This window comes from Hibiscus syriacus, unplaced genomic scaffold (assembly GCF_006381635.1).
Source record: "Hibiscus syriacus cultivar Baekdansim isolate YM2019G1 unplaced genomic scaffold, ASM638163v2 tig00111792_pilon, whole genome shotgun sequence".
NCBI lineage: Eukaryota > Viridiplantae > Streptophyta > Magnoliopsida > Malvales > Malvaceae > Hibiscus > Hibiscus syriacus.
Window position 1 is genome coordinate 734,280 of NW_024063179.1, and position 17,625 is coordinate 751,904.

Here is a 17,625-nt window from a genome sequence, read left to right on the forward strand (position 1 = left end):
ATTAGTTTCAAATATGACATTGAATCCCTTATCACATAATTGACTAATACTCAAGAGATTATACTTTAATCCATTCACATATAACATATTTTTAATTTGTATGGAATAGGTATTACCTATTATACCTATACCTTCAATGTAACCTTTTTAATCATCACCAAAAGTCATTTCTCCTCCATTTTTGGCGTTAAGCTCTATGAACCGGTTTTTGTCCCCGGTCATGTGTCTCGAGCATCCACTATCAAGGTACCATGAATTTAGATTTGTTTCACGTGCCTTGTAGCAATGCTCCTTTTCCTACAAACATAGATTAATTTTTGATTTTTGGTACCCAAATTCTTTTGGGTCCATATTCATTAGTTTCCAAAATCCTAGTCCCCTTAGGTATCCATTTGCGTAGGATATCCTTATCTTTAGTAGTAATGAGCTATTTAGGAACCCATATACTTCTAACGATTTTTCCATTAGAGGTTCTTTGGGGACCTCTATGATTGTAGTTTTTAAAACTTTTTCTAACAAAGTTGGATTTTGAATTTTCTCCATTTTCAAAACGTTTTATTCCAACTTTATCAAAAGAAGCTTTAAGATCATCAATTTTCTTTTGATGATCATCATTGACCTTTGAAAGTAAATTTTGCAAATCCAAAATTTTCTTTTCAAACTCTTCTAGTTTGATTTGCAAATCTTTGATTTTACTTTTAAGATCATTGTTGGTTTTGGATATGAGTTTATTTTCATTTTTCAATTTTGAAATATCATTTTTATATTTTAAAAATAATTTCTCATAATCCGAAGCCAACCCATTATATTCCTCTAATAGCTCATCATATGATATATCATCAAAATTAGATAAGTTAGAGGCTACCTTAGAATCTTCCCCGAATGCCATCAAGCACAAGTTTGCTACTTCTTGTTCCTCTTCATCGGAACCTTCTTCATCACTCCATGTAGCCACATGAGCCTTGTGCTTATTCTTTGATTGACCCTTTCTCTTCAATTATGGGCAATCATATTTGACATGCCCCGGCTTTTTGCATTCATAGAAAATGATCGGGTCCTTCTCTTTTGGTTCATTTTTGAGGCCTTCATTTTGTTTGAATTTTCTCCCTCGGTAAGGTCTCATCATTTTTCTGAACCGTTTGGCAAACAATGCCATTCCTCATCATCGTCATCTTTATCCGAATCACTCTCATCTTTTATGGATTTGAGAGCAACTCCAATGTTTTTCTTCTTATCCTTCTCCTTTGGTGTTTCTTCAATCTTATCAAGGTCCACCTCATCTTCAAGCATCATTTCATGAGTGAGGAGTGAACCGATTAGCTCTTCAAGAGTTAAGGATGTTAGGTCCTTAGACTCGATGATTGTCGTCTTCTTTGATTGCCACAATTTTGGAAGGGAGTAGACTAACTTCCTCAAAAGCTTTTCATTTGAAATGATCTCTCCATATGATTTGAGACCATTGACAATCTTTGAAAATCTATCCGTTATAGCTTTGATATCTTCATTTGGTTTCATCCTGAAATTTTCATAGCTATGCGTTAGAATACTAATTTTAAATTTCTTTACCTCATATGTACCTTCATGAGTGACTTGAAGTTTGTCCCATATTTCTTTGGCAGTTTTACAAGATGAAACTCTTATGTATACATCTGGTCCAAGAGCACAAAATATGATATGGATGGCTTTGGAGTTGAGCTGGAACATTTTTGTCTCTCCTTCACTCCACAATCTTGGATGAGTGAGAGGCTTGAAGTATCCTTCTTCTACGACATTTCATGCTCCCATGTCACTTGCTTGAATGAAGTACATCATCCTATTTTTCCAATAGGCATATTTAGCCCCATTGAAGAAAGGAGGCTTGTTGACGGGCATCGAATCGAGACCGGAGTCAAAGTTTGAAGTAGAGGCCGTTGATGACTTTGATTATCGATGTAACTCTTCCAGAATCGACTCAAGAGGTGATTAAACCTTCAAATGAGTTAGGCTCTGATACCAATTATTGAGTTAATCGATTGACGGAATCGGCCAAGAGGGGGTGAATTGGCAATTAAATTTTTGTGGAAGCTTTTGCAGAAAATTGAAAGTAGTTGCACAGAGATTTAGAGTGGTTCGAATTTATCAACCAAAGTCTACGTCCACTATCTTAGCTATCCACACTAAGGATTTTCCAACAAATTCACTAATTTGTTCTTTCTTTTGAGGCCAAAGAGATAACCTTACAACTCCCTCAAGAATATACCCCAATTCTTGAGAACACTCTTTTCTCAAAGAGAAGATTACAAATTTGCAAACTCACAAGAAAAACCTCACAAGGCAAATATGTTTGCACAATTCTAGAACAAAGAAAGAACACTCAAGAATAAATACAATTGAGCACAATAAGTGTTCTTGAAAGCAAAATGAATATTGAATGAAAAATAGGCTTGAAATGCTCAAACTTGAGGTTTGATGCTTTCTCTTTGATTCTCTCTTGATTCTAGTTGCTTGATGTTTCTTGTTGTTGATCAATGGCTTCTAAGCTTGTTTAAATACACCTTGAATCACTTCTGAACGTTGGGGATGATTAGTGGAGTCAATAGAGCCATTTAAGTGTGAAAATAATTAATAAAATTAGTTGGGAGCGTCAGTGCATCGATGCATACCCATGGTGCATCGGTGCATCAGTGTAAAATTCAAATATTTTGACCGTTGGACCCTTAGTGCATCAGTGCACTAAGAGTGCATCGACGCATCAAGTGCATTCGATGTTTCAAAATAGCCAGAGTGAATCGATGCATGGCTAGTGCATCGATGCATCAAATGCATTCGATGTTTTCATAAAATCCTCAGTGCATCGGTGCATGGTATGTGCAACGATGCATGAAATGCATTCGATGTTCAATTTAATTCATGGTGCAACGATGCATGGATTGGTGCATCGATACATGGATTGGTGCATCGGTGCATCACTCTGAAAAATTGATTTTAGGCTTGATTTTGGTTCAAAATACTTTGTGAAAATTATTTCAAAAATATATTAAGTATAAAACACAATTTTACACATTTAGTAAGGTTTGAAATTGATCTTAAAAGACTTGGAGTAATAATTTGATATTCGATTAATTGAATCGAATATATTTAGAACATCATTTGTAAAATCTTAAAATTCATTTAAACTAATTTGTTATATCGAAATACAAAAATGTTTTCAATACTCATAATCATAGTTTTTTTACCCTTTGGCTATTTAGGTCCTGAGCTTTAATTAGAACTTTAACCTTTACATAATTAAATAGGATAAAATAGAGCCTCCACTTTTAGATATATTTTAATATAGTCCCTTTAATTTAGGGAATAATCCAAGTCGGCCCTCGCGTAAATGCTCAAAGGACCACCTCGGTTATTCGATTCAATAATTATTTTAAATCAAGTAGGATCAATATTATAACCTACACCTTTAGGTTTAAGCCCCTAGGTTCCTTAATTCTCATAATTTTACACCTTAAATTAGAAAAAGCCTTAATTTACCTTAGATTAATTAGGATTGAATAAAATTTTGTTTGATTGCATTTATTTTAACTCTAAGGCACTGTTCACTTATTTAAGGAATTAATAGTATATCTCCCGCAATCATGCTCAGGGGTAACTACTGGTGATTCCCCAAATACGGACATCTTTTCAAAACCGCATCATGTTTTCTAAAAACGAAGCAATGTTCGGTTATTAGACACGATAGTTGATCTCCCGCATATAGGCTCAAGAGCGAATGCTATCGGTCTCGATAAATGAATATCCTTTTCAAACTTTGCATCCATAATTATTTTCAAGTTAAATAAAGATCGAACTCAAAATTTCTGATTTTAAATATAGGATAATCAACTAGGTACCACTTGTTGGGCGCTTGTGGGGGTGTTAATCCTTCCCCACGCGTAACCGACTCCTGAACCTGATTTTTGGATTTTCACAGACCCTAAAACTCGGTATTTTATTAAAATCACCCGTTTTTACGGTGTTCCAATCGCACCTTAATGATTGGTGGTGACTCCTCACATTTCAAAAAGCTTTTCAAAGAGAAAACCTCGAGTCGGTATCGGTCTTTTCCCTGCCTGGGCTAAAAACGGTGTCGACAACATGTCATGTTATGCATGTTAAAAGTTTATGAATCTCAAGCCATGAAATTGGTCATTGTTTGCTGTTTGTACTGATAAGCTGCAAGAAGAGCCTCCATGATTCTGCAAAATCATTGACATATAATACATGGAAAAAAACCTTTCAACTTGACTTCGAATTTAATCAGTACTCCTACGAAGCAATGAGTACAGCAATCAAGAATGTCAAACAATTGTGTTTGACTATGGACTTTTAAAGCCTAAATCCACTGTGTTTCACATAACTTATCAAACTTAACCTGCCATGGTAGAGTGACTCTGCTGGTTTTTTTGCAGCAATGGTAAAACACCCAAAGCCTCTCTTATTTGTTCTTATGTTCATAACCATGTTTTCTCAGCCTGTTTCATCAGTTGATTTTATGTTCAATGGCTTGAACTCAACTGATGTTTTACTCTATGATCGTGCCAACATAAGTTCCAGAATTCTTACACTTACAGATGAAACATCTTTCGCTGCCAGTCGAGCTTTTTACATATCAAAAATCCCAACAAAGATTCCAAATTCATCTCGTGTACTTCCTTTTTCAACATCTTTTTTCTTCTCTGCGCCTCCTTCCATGAACAGGTATTCATTCAACATAGCTTTTGCATTTACAACAAATACAGACAATCATGGAACAAACTCTGACTTTAGTATTGGTTTCTCCGGCGGTGTCGTAGTAGACTTTAACAACCTCGTATCAGTAAGCTACCACGCTGCAGGTTATTGGTTAACCAGTGATTTTGATGGAGATCAGAGTTTTGAGGAACTGAATCTTAATAATGGTGAGAACTATCAACTTTGGATTGACTATGCAGATTCCGTTCTTAATGTTACTATATTTCCTATAGGAATCAAGAGGCCTAAACATCCATTGTTGAATGTTCCTTTCAATTTATCTGATGTTTTTGAGGATGAAATGTATGTCGGATTCATTTCATCATCAACTGGGTATCAAAGTGGCAGGATCTTGGCTTGGAGTTTTAGTAACTCGAATTTCCGATTAAGTGAAAGCTTGATCACCTCCGGTTTACTGTCATTTACCATCCCCTTGTTCACTATCCCAAGATTCCGTTATATAAGCAAAGATCGTTTATTACCGGAATAACAGTGGAAATTTTATTCGTTCTTGTTTTTGTTGTTATCTTTTATCTGTGTTTGATTAAGAGAGAAAGGAGAAAAGCAAGGGAGAAAGAGAATGGAAGACTGGGAATTCAAGTATTGGCCACATAAGATGACATATCAAGAAATCAATGCGGCCAGCAACAGATTTTCTGATGAAAACGTGATCGGATTTGGAGGAAATGGTAAGGTCTATAAATGTGTTTTACAAGGAGGAACAGAAATTGCTGTAAAGCGCATTTCACATCAAAATGATGGAAGGAGAGAGTTCTTGGCTGAGATTTCGAGCCTCCGTCGGTTAAAACACTGGCATCTCGTTGGTTTGAAAGGCTGGTGCAAGAAAGAACAAGGGACATTCATGTTGATATATGATTATATGGAAAATGATAGAATTAGAATCTTGAAGGATGTTGCATCTGCTATATTGTATTTGCATGAAGGATGGGAAGCTAAGGTCTTACATAGGGATATCAAGGCCAGCAATGTATTGCTTGATAAGTATATGAATGGAAGGTTAGGGCATTTCGGATTAGCCCGGATGGACGGGCAAGGCCAAGTTGTTAACACGACGAGTGTGGTTGGAACTGTAGGCTACTTGTCTCCCGAGGTTTTATAGAGAGACGAACATCGACCCAAACTGACGTATTCAGTTTTGGGATCTTAATCTTGGAGGTCATGTGTGGGAGGAGACCTTTGGAAGAAGGGAAGCCAGCTTTGGTGGAATGGGTGTGGCAGCTGATGATGCAACATGAATTACTCGCTGCGGTCGATGCACGGTTGAGAACTAACAGAGGATTCGACGAGGAAAAGGCGGAGAAGTTGCTGCATTTAGGTTTGTTGTGCTCATATCCTAGTCCTGATCCCAGGCCACAATGAGACAAGTAGTTAAAGTCTTGGAAGGGAAGAATGAGCCTTACGAACAAGAAACTCACCCCACAATAGACAATATTCGACAGTTACATTCGTGTTCCATGTCGCTCTCCTGGGCTAACAGCAGTGTGGAAGGCAGATAAATCATGCATCGATCATTGCTAAAATGAGAGCCACCTTCTGCAGTTTGCTTTGCAAAAACCAAATTTTGCTGATTTTCTTATATCACTTAGTAATAAGAGTGTAAGACATGGAAGCTTTTAGTGTAGGATTTCAATAAGCATAGCCTAAGCCCTTGCAAAAATCAAGGCTTCCAGCATTGCCCCATTGTTCCCAAACATACAAAGCTGTATAAGAGAAAGGGAAGTACACGAGAAAGGCAGTGAACTTATTTTCTTCTTTAATTATAGCAGCAGTACTGCTACAGTATAGCAAATTCACTGTTGTAGAACATTTTACAATTCCAAAAGGATTAGCTAGGGAAAACTCGAATTTGTCTCACAAGCCGACCTTAGCTAAACTCAAATTAGTAAGGGTTCATATTGTAATTTGCAAATGAAAACCCGAATGATGATGTTGTTCATGATAATTAATCGTGGATCCTGTCACTTCTTCCAGAAAAAGCAAGAGCAAAAAGTTGAAAGAAACAAAGACTTGGATTGTAATGTCTCCACTTTTTTGAACAAATAAATAATACGAAGAAGACGATACACACTAAAGCTTTTCATTTTTCTCAGAGAGATTTTTGGACTCGTTCAACTGTGCTCACCGAACTTCAATAATTTCTCAGCAGCTAATTAACATAGCTTGGAAGCATCAACGAACATGATTGCAATCATGCCTTATTCCTTCTCATCTTTAATGATCAAACAAATATAATGCATGTTTGGTGTGGGACGCAATAGAGCACTACAGCAAAGTGCTTATTGCGGCGTTTTTTTTACTTCTAGCGGCGTTTTTAAACGCCGCTAAAACACATACGGCGTAAAAAAAAACGCCGCTAAAAGCGCCGCTAAAAATAGCGCCGCTAAAGTTTGCGGCGTTTTGAACAAAACGCCGCAATAGGTTACAACATATAGCGGCGATTGTTCAACAAACACGCAAAGGTATTGATATTTAGCGGCGTTTATCATTAAAACCCGCAATAGGTGTTGATATTTAACGGCATTGGCATACAAACGCCGCAATATCGTTGATGTTTAGCGGCGTTTTCTACAAAAACGCCGCATATATTTTTATTTTTACCGCGTTTTCTTACAAACGCTGCGAATATGTATTGAGATTTTGCGGCGTTTTTATCAAAACGCCGCGAACTGTATGGTATATTGCAGCATTTTTTGTTACAAACGCCGCTAAATACACAGAATTTAACAATTCTAAAATTATACTTAATACCCCCAAATCTGTTTTTTCAACCTGTTCCATTATCTAACAACAAAACAGCAATAACATCAATCCAATATAATAAATAAAAGTTTTCATTAACGTATATAGGTTAAGTTAAACACGTTCAGTAACATTAACATAATGCTCATAACATAAATGAGGCTACGATGGTGGATTCTGAGGTTGCGTTTTTTGTATCATCAGCATCATATCATTGAGTCATTTTTCAAATTCTTTACATCTCTGCTGATATATTACTTCTCTCTGTTCTGCCGCTGCCTCTCTCTGTGCTGCCGCTGCTTCTCTCTCTCTCTGCTTCCGCTGCTCTCTAGCTGCTTCCGCTGCTGCTCTCTCTGTTTCCCTTGCTTCATTTTCCGCTTTCAAGTTAGCCATTTGTTGAATCCAGCCAACTTTCTTTTAACGACCAACTTCTAATTGGGAAGATCGAGACTGTGGACATGTCTGTGATGAACTGGATCCAAAAGGTCACTACTTGTATATGATTTATTTCCTTAGATTTTCGTTTAATGCAATTTGATCCTGATTTTGTTTTAATTTGTCTAATGCATTAATTTGAACATTAACTTTAAAATCTTTTATTCTAGTCATGTATTAAATTTTAGATTAAATCCTCTAGATTTTAGAATTAATCAATTTGATCACCAAATTAACTTTAATTCTTAATTTTTAATTAGATCCTAGTTTCAATTTAATTTAATAAATTTATTTCTCCAATCAAATTGTGACAATTTGATTAGAGGGTTTTTTATTTTAATATAATTAATTTAATAAATTTTCAATCTAATCAAAAGGTGACATGTTGTCACCTTTAAATTGAAGTGAAATAAATGAAGATGAGTTTTGATACCCAGGGAATCCAGTTGGGTCCCAAAAGATGAGTTTTGATACCCAAGGGAATCCAAGTTGGGTCCCAAAGGTAACCTGCACAAGCCTTAACCACTAAGCTAATTTTAACACTTGTTATTGAGATATGTTATATAACTTGTTCAAGTTTAGGCAAAAAAATTAAAATAACTTAACTGGTATTGAACCCAAACGAATAGCAACCAAGCAAGCCTTAACCAATAAGTTAAATCTAATATTTAGGAATCAATTGTGATATTATATATTATAGTTAATGATAAAATTATATAAAACATATAAGTGAGAAGTTACATCCAGGCCAATTAAGAATATGACAACACTAAAGTCACAAAAACAAATCTAATAGTTTATTTATAATGATTAAGATTTTAATATTTTATACTAAATTTATTTTCTGTTTATTTTTAATGATTATTTATGAAATCTTAACATAATTTAATATTCAAATTATAACCATAAGAAATATTTAAGATTCAATTTATAATTTATCTTTGATTTTAAGTTGTGCTCGTGAGTTCGGGTATGTAAAATAATTTTAATTTAATTTTAAATATAATTTCATATATATAATAATTATAAATATAAAATAAATAAATTTAATTTAAAATATTAAAATCTTAAATTAATTATAAATAATATATTATATTTTTTTTAGAAATTTAAGTGTTATCATATTCTCATTGGTCTAGATTTAACTCCTCAATTTCTATTTTATTTCTATCATTAACTATAATATATAATATATAAAATATTTTAATTGATTCCTAAATATGAGATTTTGTCTAATGCCTTAATTTGAGCATTAAGTTTAATATTTTTTTATTCTAGTCATGTATTAAATTTATAGATTAAACCCCCTAGATTTTAGAATTAATCACTGAGCAAATTCTCACACTTGCTATCAAGATAATACATATGTTATATAACTTGTTCATGTTTAGGTAGAAAAATAAAACTAAAAAACTTAATTGCATTTGAACTTAAGATCAGATAGTAACCAAGCACAATCTTAAACAATAGGCTAATTAAAAACATAATCAGGATTAAATTGCATAAATGAAAATCCAAGGAAACAAAATAATACAAGTAGTGACCAAAATGGAAGAAAACAAAGAAGGGTGTTAGCTCCGCGAATACATAACTTTACAAGGACCCACACTCTAATTATACCAGTTTTGTTAACTTCTACGTAAACACCTCTGTTAAATATTAACGAAAAGTGTCTATATTGAAACTATTTAAATAGTTCAGTGGTCATATTGATATAAATTTGAAAATAGTGATCATTTTGAGACCAAACCCATAGTTGGGTGGTCATTTATGTAGTTTACCCTTAATTAAAAAATTAAAATATGATATATATTATTTATACGAAAAACAATTAAAAGAACGTTGGAAACAAGGCATAATAAGAAAGAAAATATGGCCTTGGCTCAATTGATTAATGGTAATTTTTAATTTTTAAACCATTAACATTTAAGTACTTATCTTATACTTGTTTAAATGGAATAAAATTATACATTATCACACTAAATATATAAAATTTTAAGAGATGAAAATAGATTGTTAATAAAAAAAATAGAGTAGATTTCACGTTTAGCATCTAAACTATTTGTTTTTGTCTGTTTTAGTACTTAAATTTTCAAATTGTTCAAAACCATACTTAAAATTTAGTTTTTTATTTCATTTTAGGATAAACTACATAAATGACCACATAACTATGGGACAGGTCGTGAAATGACCACAATTTTCAAAATTGTGACAAATATACTACTGAAATATTTAAATGGGTTCAAAATGGTCACACGACGTTAACATTTAAAGGAGGTGATTACGTGGCAGTTAAAAAATTGGTATAATTAGGGCATGGGTCCTTGTAAAGTTACGTATTTGCGGCGTTGGTACCCTTTTTTGTTTTCTTCCATTTTGGTCACTACTTGTATATGATTTGTTTCCTTGAATTTCATTAATCCAATTTGATCTTGATTTTGTTTTTAATTTATCTAATGCCTTAATTTGAGCATTAACTTTAAAATCTTTAGTTCTAGTCATGTAGATTAAATCTCCTAGATTTTAGAATTAATCAATTTGATCACCAAGATTAACTTTAATTATTAATTTTTAGTTAGGAACTAATTTCAATTTAATATAACAAATCGGATACACATATTTTTTATTTTATATTAATTTTTATTTATAATTCTCAAATTATTTCACTCTAACATTCTAAATTCCTAATTTCTTAAATTTTGCCACCATAACATTCTAAATTCTTAATTTCTTAAATTATTTCACATTAATATTCTAAATTATTTTTTAAAATATTTATTTTAACTTAAAACATTTGAAATTTAATTATAATTTTTGTTTTAATTTAATATTTTTTCAATTATGTAATTTATTTTTTAAACTTTATGTTTGAATTATATATATAGACCTTTAAATTTTAAAATTTAAAATTTTTATATATATATTTTTTTAAAATAATATAATTCTAAAAAATAAAAAATTATAAAATGGGTACCTGACCTGAAAATACGAGTACTCGGATGTAATGGGCTGAGATATGGGCCAAAATTTTGATACCCGAAAACACGGGTACCCGATTTTGAACACCCCTAGTGGTAGGACTTTGAAGGAGTAAAGAGAGTGACTAAACTGTAAAACGTACAAAAGATAATGACCTAAATGTGAGAAAATATGTCATTTGTCAAGCGAATAAAATATGTATTCAAACATACTTTCACAATAAATCTTCTTCCTCTCCTATGCGGACAGTGATATACATGAGTTCGCGGCTTATGCTGGGGAGTGCTCGTGGTGAAGTCAGATAATTTTTATTAATTATGAAATTATTGTGATGTCAGGGACATATAATTGACATAATATAGTTAATAAATAATATGATATAATTAATGTTTCATATTATTAAGTTAATTGAGAATATGATAACACTTAAATAATTAAAATAAATTTAATACCTTATTTATAATTGATTTATGATTTTAATATTTTTAAACTAAATTTACTATTTTCATATTTATTTTTAATGATTATATATGTTGAGTTAATCGATCGATGGAATCGGCCAAGAGGGGGTGAATTGGCAATTTAAAAATTGGTGGAAGCTTTTTGCAGAAAATTGAAAGAAGTTGCACAACGATTTAGAGTGGTTCGACTTTCTCAACCAAAGTCTACGTCCACTACCTTAGCTATCCACACTAAGGATTTTCCAACAAATTCACTAATTTGTTCTTTCTTTTGAGGACAAAGAGTAACCTTACAACTCCCTTAAGAATTATATCCCAATTCTTGAGCACACTCTTTTTCAAAGAGAAATACACAAATTTGCAAACTTACAAGGAAATCCTTACAAGCTAGATTGTTTGCACAATTCTAGAACAAAGAAAAGAACACTAAAAAATGAATACAATTGAGTACAAGTAGTGTTCTTGAAAGCAAAATGAATATTGAATGAAAAATAGGCTTGAAATGCTGAAACTTGAGGTTTGATGCTTTCTCTTTGATTCTCTCTTGATTCTTGTTTCTTGTGTTTTCTTGTTATTGATCAATGGCTTCTAAGCTTGTTTAAATACACCTTCAAATGATTCTGAACGTTGGGGATGATTTAGTGGAGTCAATAGAGTTGTTTAAGTGTGAAAACAATTAATTAAATCAGTTGGGAGCATCACTGCATCGATGCATACCCAAAGTGCATCGGTGCATCAAGTGTAAAATTCAAATATTTTGACTATTGGACCCTTAGTGCATCGGTGCACTAAGAATGCATCGATGCATGAAATGCATTCGATGTTTCAAAATAGCCAGAGTGCATTGATGCATGTCTGGTACATCGATGCATCAAATGCATTCGACGTTTTCATAAAACTCTGAGTGCATCGATGCATAGTATGTTCATCGATGCATGAAATGCATTCGATGTTCAATTTATTCCATTGTGCATCGATGCATGGATTGGTGCATCGGTGCATCACTTTGAAAAATTGATTTTAGGCTTGATTTTGGTTCAAAATACTTTGTGAAAATTGTTTCAAAAATATATTAAGTATAAAACACAATTTTACACATTTAGTAAGGTTTGAATTTGATCTTGAAAAGACTTGGAGTAATTGATTTGATATTCGAATAATTGAGTCGAATATACTTATAAAATCATTTGTAAAATCTTAAAATTCATTTAACTTAATTTGTTATATCGAAACATCAAAATGTTTTCAACAATATATATGAAATCATTAAAAATAATTTAATATTCAAATTATAATATATATTATATTATAATTATGAAATATATATATATAGTTAATATTCAAATTATAATCATAAGATGTGACATGTGTCACAATTTGATTGGAGAAATAAATTTATTAAATTAAATTGAAATATGACCTAATTAAAAATTACGAATTAAAGTTAATCTTATTGATAAAATTGATTAATTATAAAATCTAGGGGATTTAATCTAAAAATTTAATACATGACTAGAATAAAAGATTTTAAAGTTAATGCTCAAATTAAGGCATTAGATAAATTAAAAATAAAATCAGGATCAAATTGGATTAAATGTAAAACCAAGGAAACAAATCATGTAGAAATAGTGACAAAAATGGAAGAAAACAAATAAGGGTGCCAGCGCTGCAAATACTTAATTTTACAAGGACTCGTGCCCTAATTATACTAATTTTTTAACTACCACGTAGACATCTCTGTTAAATGTTAACGTCATGTGGTCATTTTGAACCTATTTAAATAGTTCAATGTTATATTTATCACAATTTTTAAAATGGTGGTCATTTCATGATCTGACCCATAGTTATGTGGTCATTTATGTAGTTTACCCTTTATTTTATTGTCCCGGCGTTAAAAACTTTATTTTTTTGTTTTATTTTAGTACTTCCATTCAAAATTTAACGTTAAGTTTTGATTTTTTTTTAAAAAAGTAGGTAGTAAAACGGATCAAATTGATAGTTTAGGTACTAAACGCGTTAAGTTTTTTAACTGCTGAGTACTAAAATGAAATGAAAACCAATGATTAAGTATGATTTTGAGAAAATTGAAAATTTAGGTACTAAAATAGAACAAAATTGATAGGTTAGGTATTAAATATGTAGTTTATCCTAAAAATATAAGAAAATATATGAAACATATAAGAATCGTCATTCTTAGGGTAATTGTCTTTACTCACCATCTTCCATCCATAATTGAATATAAAAAAATTAATCAAGGTGGCACTATGAAAAGAAAATTTATTAATGTAAAATCCATCATCCACCAAATCTAATTTCATCATAAATAAGATTGTACTGAAATGCTAGAAATTTGCCAAATGCATCCTCCATCGTCCACCAAGTTTTCACCAAGAATTTGCAATTTTCGTACGAGGTCATGTATAAGGTGTCGAAATTGACACTTGTATTTGAGTAGACGTATATAGCAAGCATTACCATATCTTTTTACGGCACGGTAAAAACCTCAGTTTAATTAAAGGGACAGAGACGTTTAAGACAAATGGTGCATGTCAAAATCAAAACAACGCTGTACAATGTTCTGCCTAACACAACAATTAGTTCGAAGTTCTAAGGTTCATGAATTCTCTCGAATATCAAAACCAAACCATCTGTTTAACGCTAAATAATGTGTTTCACCACTCATCATGAAGTTTCCGCTACCACTTGGAATTGTCAAGGTGTAGACAAACTCTACCAACCAATACCATATGTTTAATGCTAAAGATAATTATGGATAAAGTACACAAATTGGATATTACTTTATTAAGTCTTCCGATTATTAAACGTTACAAAATGGTCCTCCGATAACAAAGTATTATTTCGTTGAATCTCTCAACAATTAAAAGTTACAAAAATGGTCACATAGACAATTTTGATGTATATGGTCCGAATAGGTATCTCGTTTAATTTTCCTTGGATGTTGACTAATTGATGATGATAATGATAATCACGCCAACCACCAAATATCCCATATAATCATCTCATTCGAGATCATTGTATATATTAATCTAAGTTACCATTAAATTTAATTAATCTTATTTTATATAATTAATTAGTGATTATTTAAACCGAGAACAAGATAAGCTCGATTAATTCAATTCAACCTTTAAAATATTGTTTAAACTATGATAAAACATGTTTATCCCCAATAGAAAATATTAAATTATTAAGAACTTGATTAGGTTAAGGAAAGTGTCAACAGGACAAATAATGATGAGTTAACATAATCTAGTGGTTGATATTAAAAAATGCTATATCTCGATCGCTTTTTAGAAATAATTCCATTTTTTATATATAAAGTTTTAACTTTTGTTTTTAAAGTAAAACGTACTTAATTGTTTTATAAATACATGTTACTATTGGTTAAATTAATATTTATACTCAAAACATACTTTTATTTAACACATAGGTTACATCACAATCTAATTAATTAATTTTTTTAATTTTTTCATAAAAAGAAGGTGAAAAACTCAATCGTCATAAAATGCACCTCCTAAAAAATTAAGGGTAAACTACCCCATAACTACTTAACTATAAATTTTAACAATGGATCTTTAAATTTTATCAATCAAACTATTTAATTATTTAAATAATATCAATCAAATTATTAACCATTTACATTTAACGGAGAATGTGATATAAAATTAAGAAAATTGATACAAGTATAAAACTGGTTCATATTACTTGCATATTATATTAATTTAGTCTTAATTTTAATTTAATTTAATAAATCTAATTCTCCAATGAAATTATGACATATATATTATTATATGATTTGAGAAAAATAAATAAAACAGAAATAGGAGTGTAGGGAATCATACTTGGAATACTTGGGATGATTGGAGGAAAATAAATGGAACAATATACTTTAACATTAAATTTACTATTTATTGATTAGATCTGAATATATTTTAACGATGAATTCAGTACTTTTTTTTACTGATTTTTAATTATATTTATTCCAATTATTGCATTAATCGAAATGGCAAAGCAACTATACTCTCTTGTCGTATAGAAAATTTAAGACATTATTATTAGAGGAATCTTCTCTTAGATGTCAACGAATGGTTAGCAAAACCATTGGCAAGACGCCGCGTTTTTCTTTACAATAATCTTTCTTTTTATTTTTTATATTCACTTATATAATCTATTAATAGACTAATTTGAATCAGGTATTGCAGAGATAAAGATGACCCTCCCAACCCAGAGTGTCCCATTTACAATCACCAGAATTTGAACTCCTAAACTTACTTAAAGGATTTAGTGTCTCATCCTATTGCACGAATTGATTGTTGGTATTTTTCTTTTTATTTATTTATAAATACTAATACTAACACTAACACTAACAATATAATACATCAAAATATTATAAACTGGAAATGAAGCTGCATTGGTGTTTGGAGGGAGGTGAGAACGGATATGACATTTAGACGACAAGTTTTGATCAATTATAAGATTGGATTTTTTTTTGGTTGGAATTTGAAATTGGGTATTTTGATTTGAAATAAGATAATAGTGTAACTTTTTAGGTATATATATATATATATATATATATATATATATATGTTGAGTTGATGTGAGATTTATCTCCAAGAATTATATTGGATATCAAATTAATTGGAGCCTTGACAATCTCAAGTCAAATAAGATGATAGGTAGAGAGTATAATACTTAGATCAAGTTTTTATAGACTAAAATTATGATTCAATTCAACCTATGTTCATCTCTAATTAGCGATGGAAGGGCAAAAATACTTAGATAATGCACGTGGGAAATATTTTTTCCCAAAATAATCCCCTTTACCTATTATTTCCCTTAAAGCTACAGTGAATTATGTTGTAATGATTTTCCCCCCTAAAAGATGAAGGCTCCAATAATAATTATTGTTGGTGAAAGTAAAAAAAGAAAAGAAAAAAAGAGTTGCAAAAGAGGGACCACTCTATTTCGGATAAACCTCAACATCTAACGTCCTTGATTTTGCCACGTTTGATCATAATGAACACACAAATCACGTCACTCTTGTCTCTTCCAGATGGTATCTGACCCCACCATTTTGAGATCGAGATAGGGATCAAGTAATCAATCACTTACACCCTTATTTTTATTTTATAAAAATAAATACTATAGACAATAAATAATATTTTCTGAATATAAAATAGGCAAAATGCGTCTTTTTATTGTTTCAAATCCATGATTGTATATCTTAAGTTAAACATGATTTTAATTTAAGATCTATTTTTTTTGAATTTAAATTATTAAAAATTTTCAGGAAAAAATGCTTTTCACGTTGATAAATAAGTAATTCAAATATTGAATGCGTGTGATAAAAAATTGGATTAATTGCATTGAATTTTGAATTAATTTAACTTGTCCATATAATAATTGTAGACGAATTTATGATTTTATTTACACATTTTAAAAGTATTATATTTATTGACATCTAATATCTAAAATAATGATATAACATATATGATTTTTATTATCCTGATTAACACATCTTCGATAATTATAAATATTTTGAATAGTTTGACATTAGAGTTTCAAAATACCCCTCTCTTTAAATTTGAACAAGAACACCAATCCTTTAATACTTTTATATCTATTAAGTTGTCATCTTCATTGATTATGCAAGGCGTAAAATAATTAATTATCGCACATATTTTATAATAATCTAAGCTAATTTATATGTAAGATTATATTTTAAATTATTTGAGATCAAAATGATATTAAATTTATAAAAAAAATCATCATATCAAATTAGATCACCACCCTATTAGGTTACACCATAAAATTTTTTAATTTGTAATCTATTTTAATAATATGAGTTGATTATAAAATAATATTTCTCTGATAATTTTTTAATTATTAAAAATTATATATACTATAGAAATATAACTGTTAGAATATAAAATCTCTAAAAATTAATATTTAAAAAAATGATTTTGAGAAAATAATGAAATGTGTGGGACGTGATTATTCGGGAGTATATCTAGAAAAGATGAGATGATCAAAATTATTGCAGTCGCTTGACGTGGACCCTCGCTGTCTGGTCCAAAAATACTTGACTGAGATAATCCTATTACTTAACGCCACGTGCGAACCAAGCTTCTCTCTCTCACATCTCATGTGCGCGGCGGCTCGTTCGCCAACGCCGGTTCCGGGTCCTGCCATTCCCTAGACATTACTATAAAACCAACCCCATGAT

General features: G+C 31.0%; 1 pseudogene; it reads left to right on the forward strand.

Moving 5' to 3' along the window:
• Positions 1–4,368: 4,368 nt before the first annotated feature.
• On the forward strand, positions 4,369–6,496 carry LOC120170747 (annotated as a pseudogene).
• Positions 6,497–17,625: the final 11,129 nt, after the last annotated feature.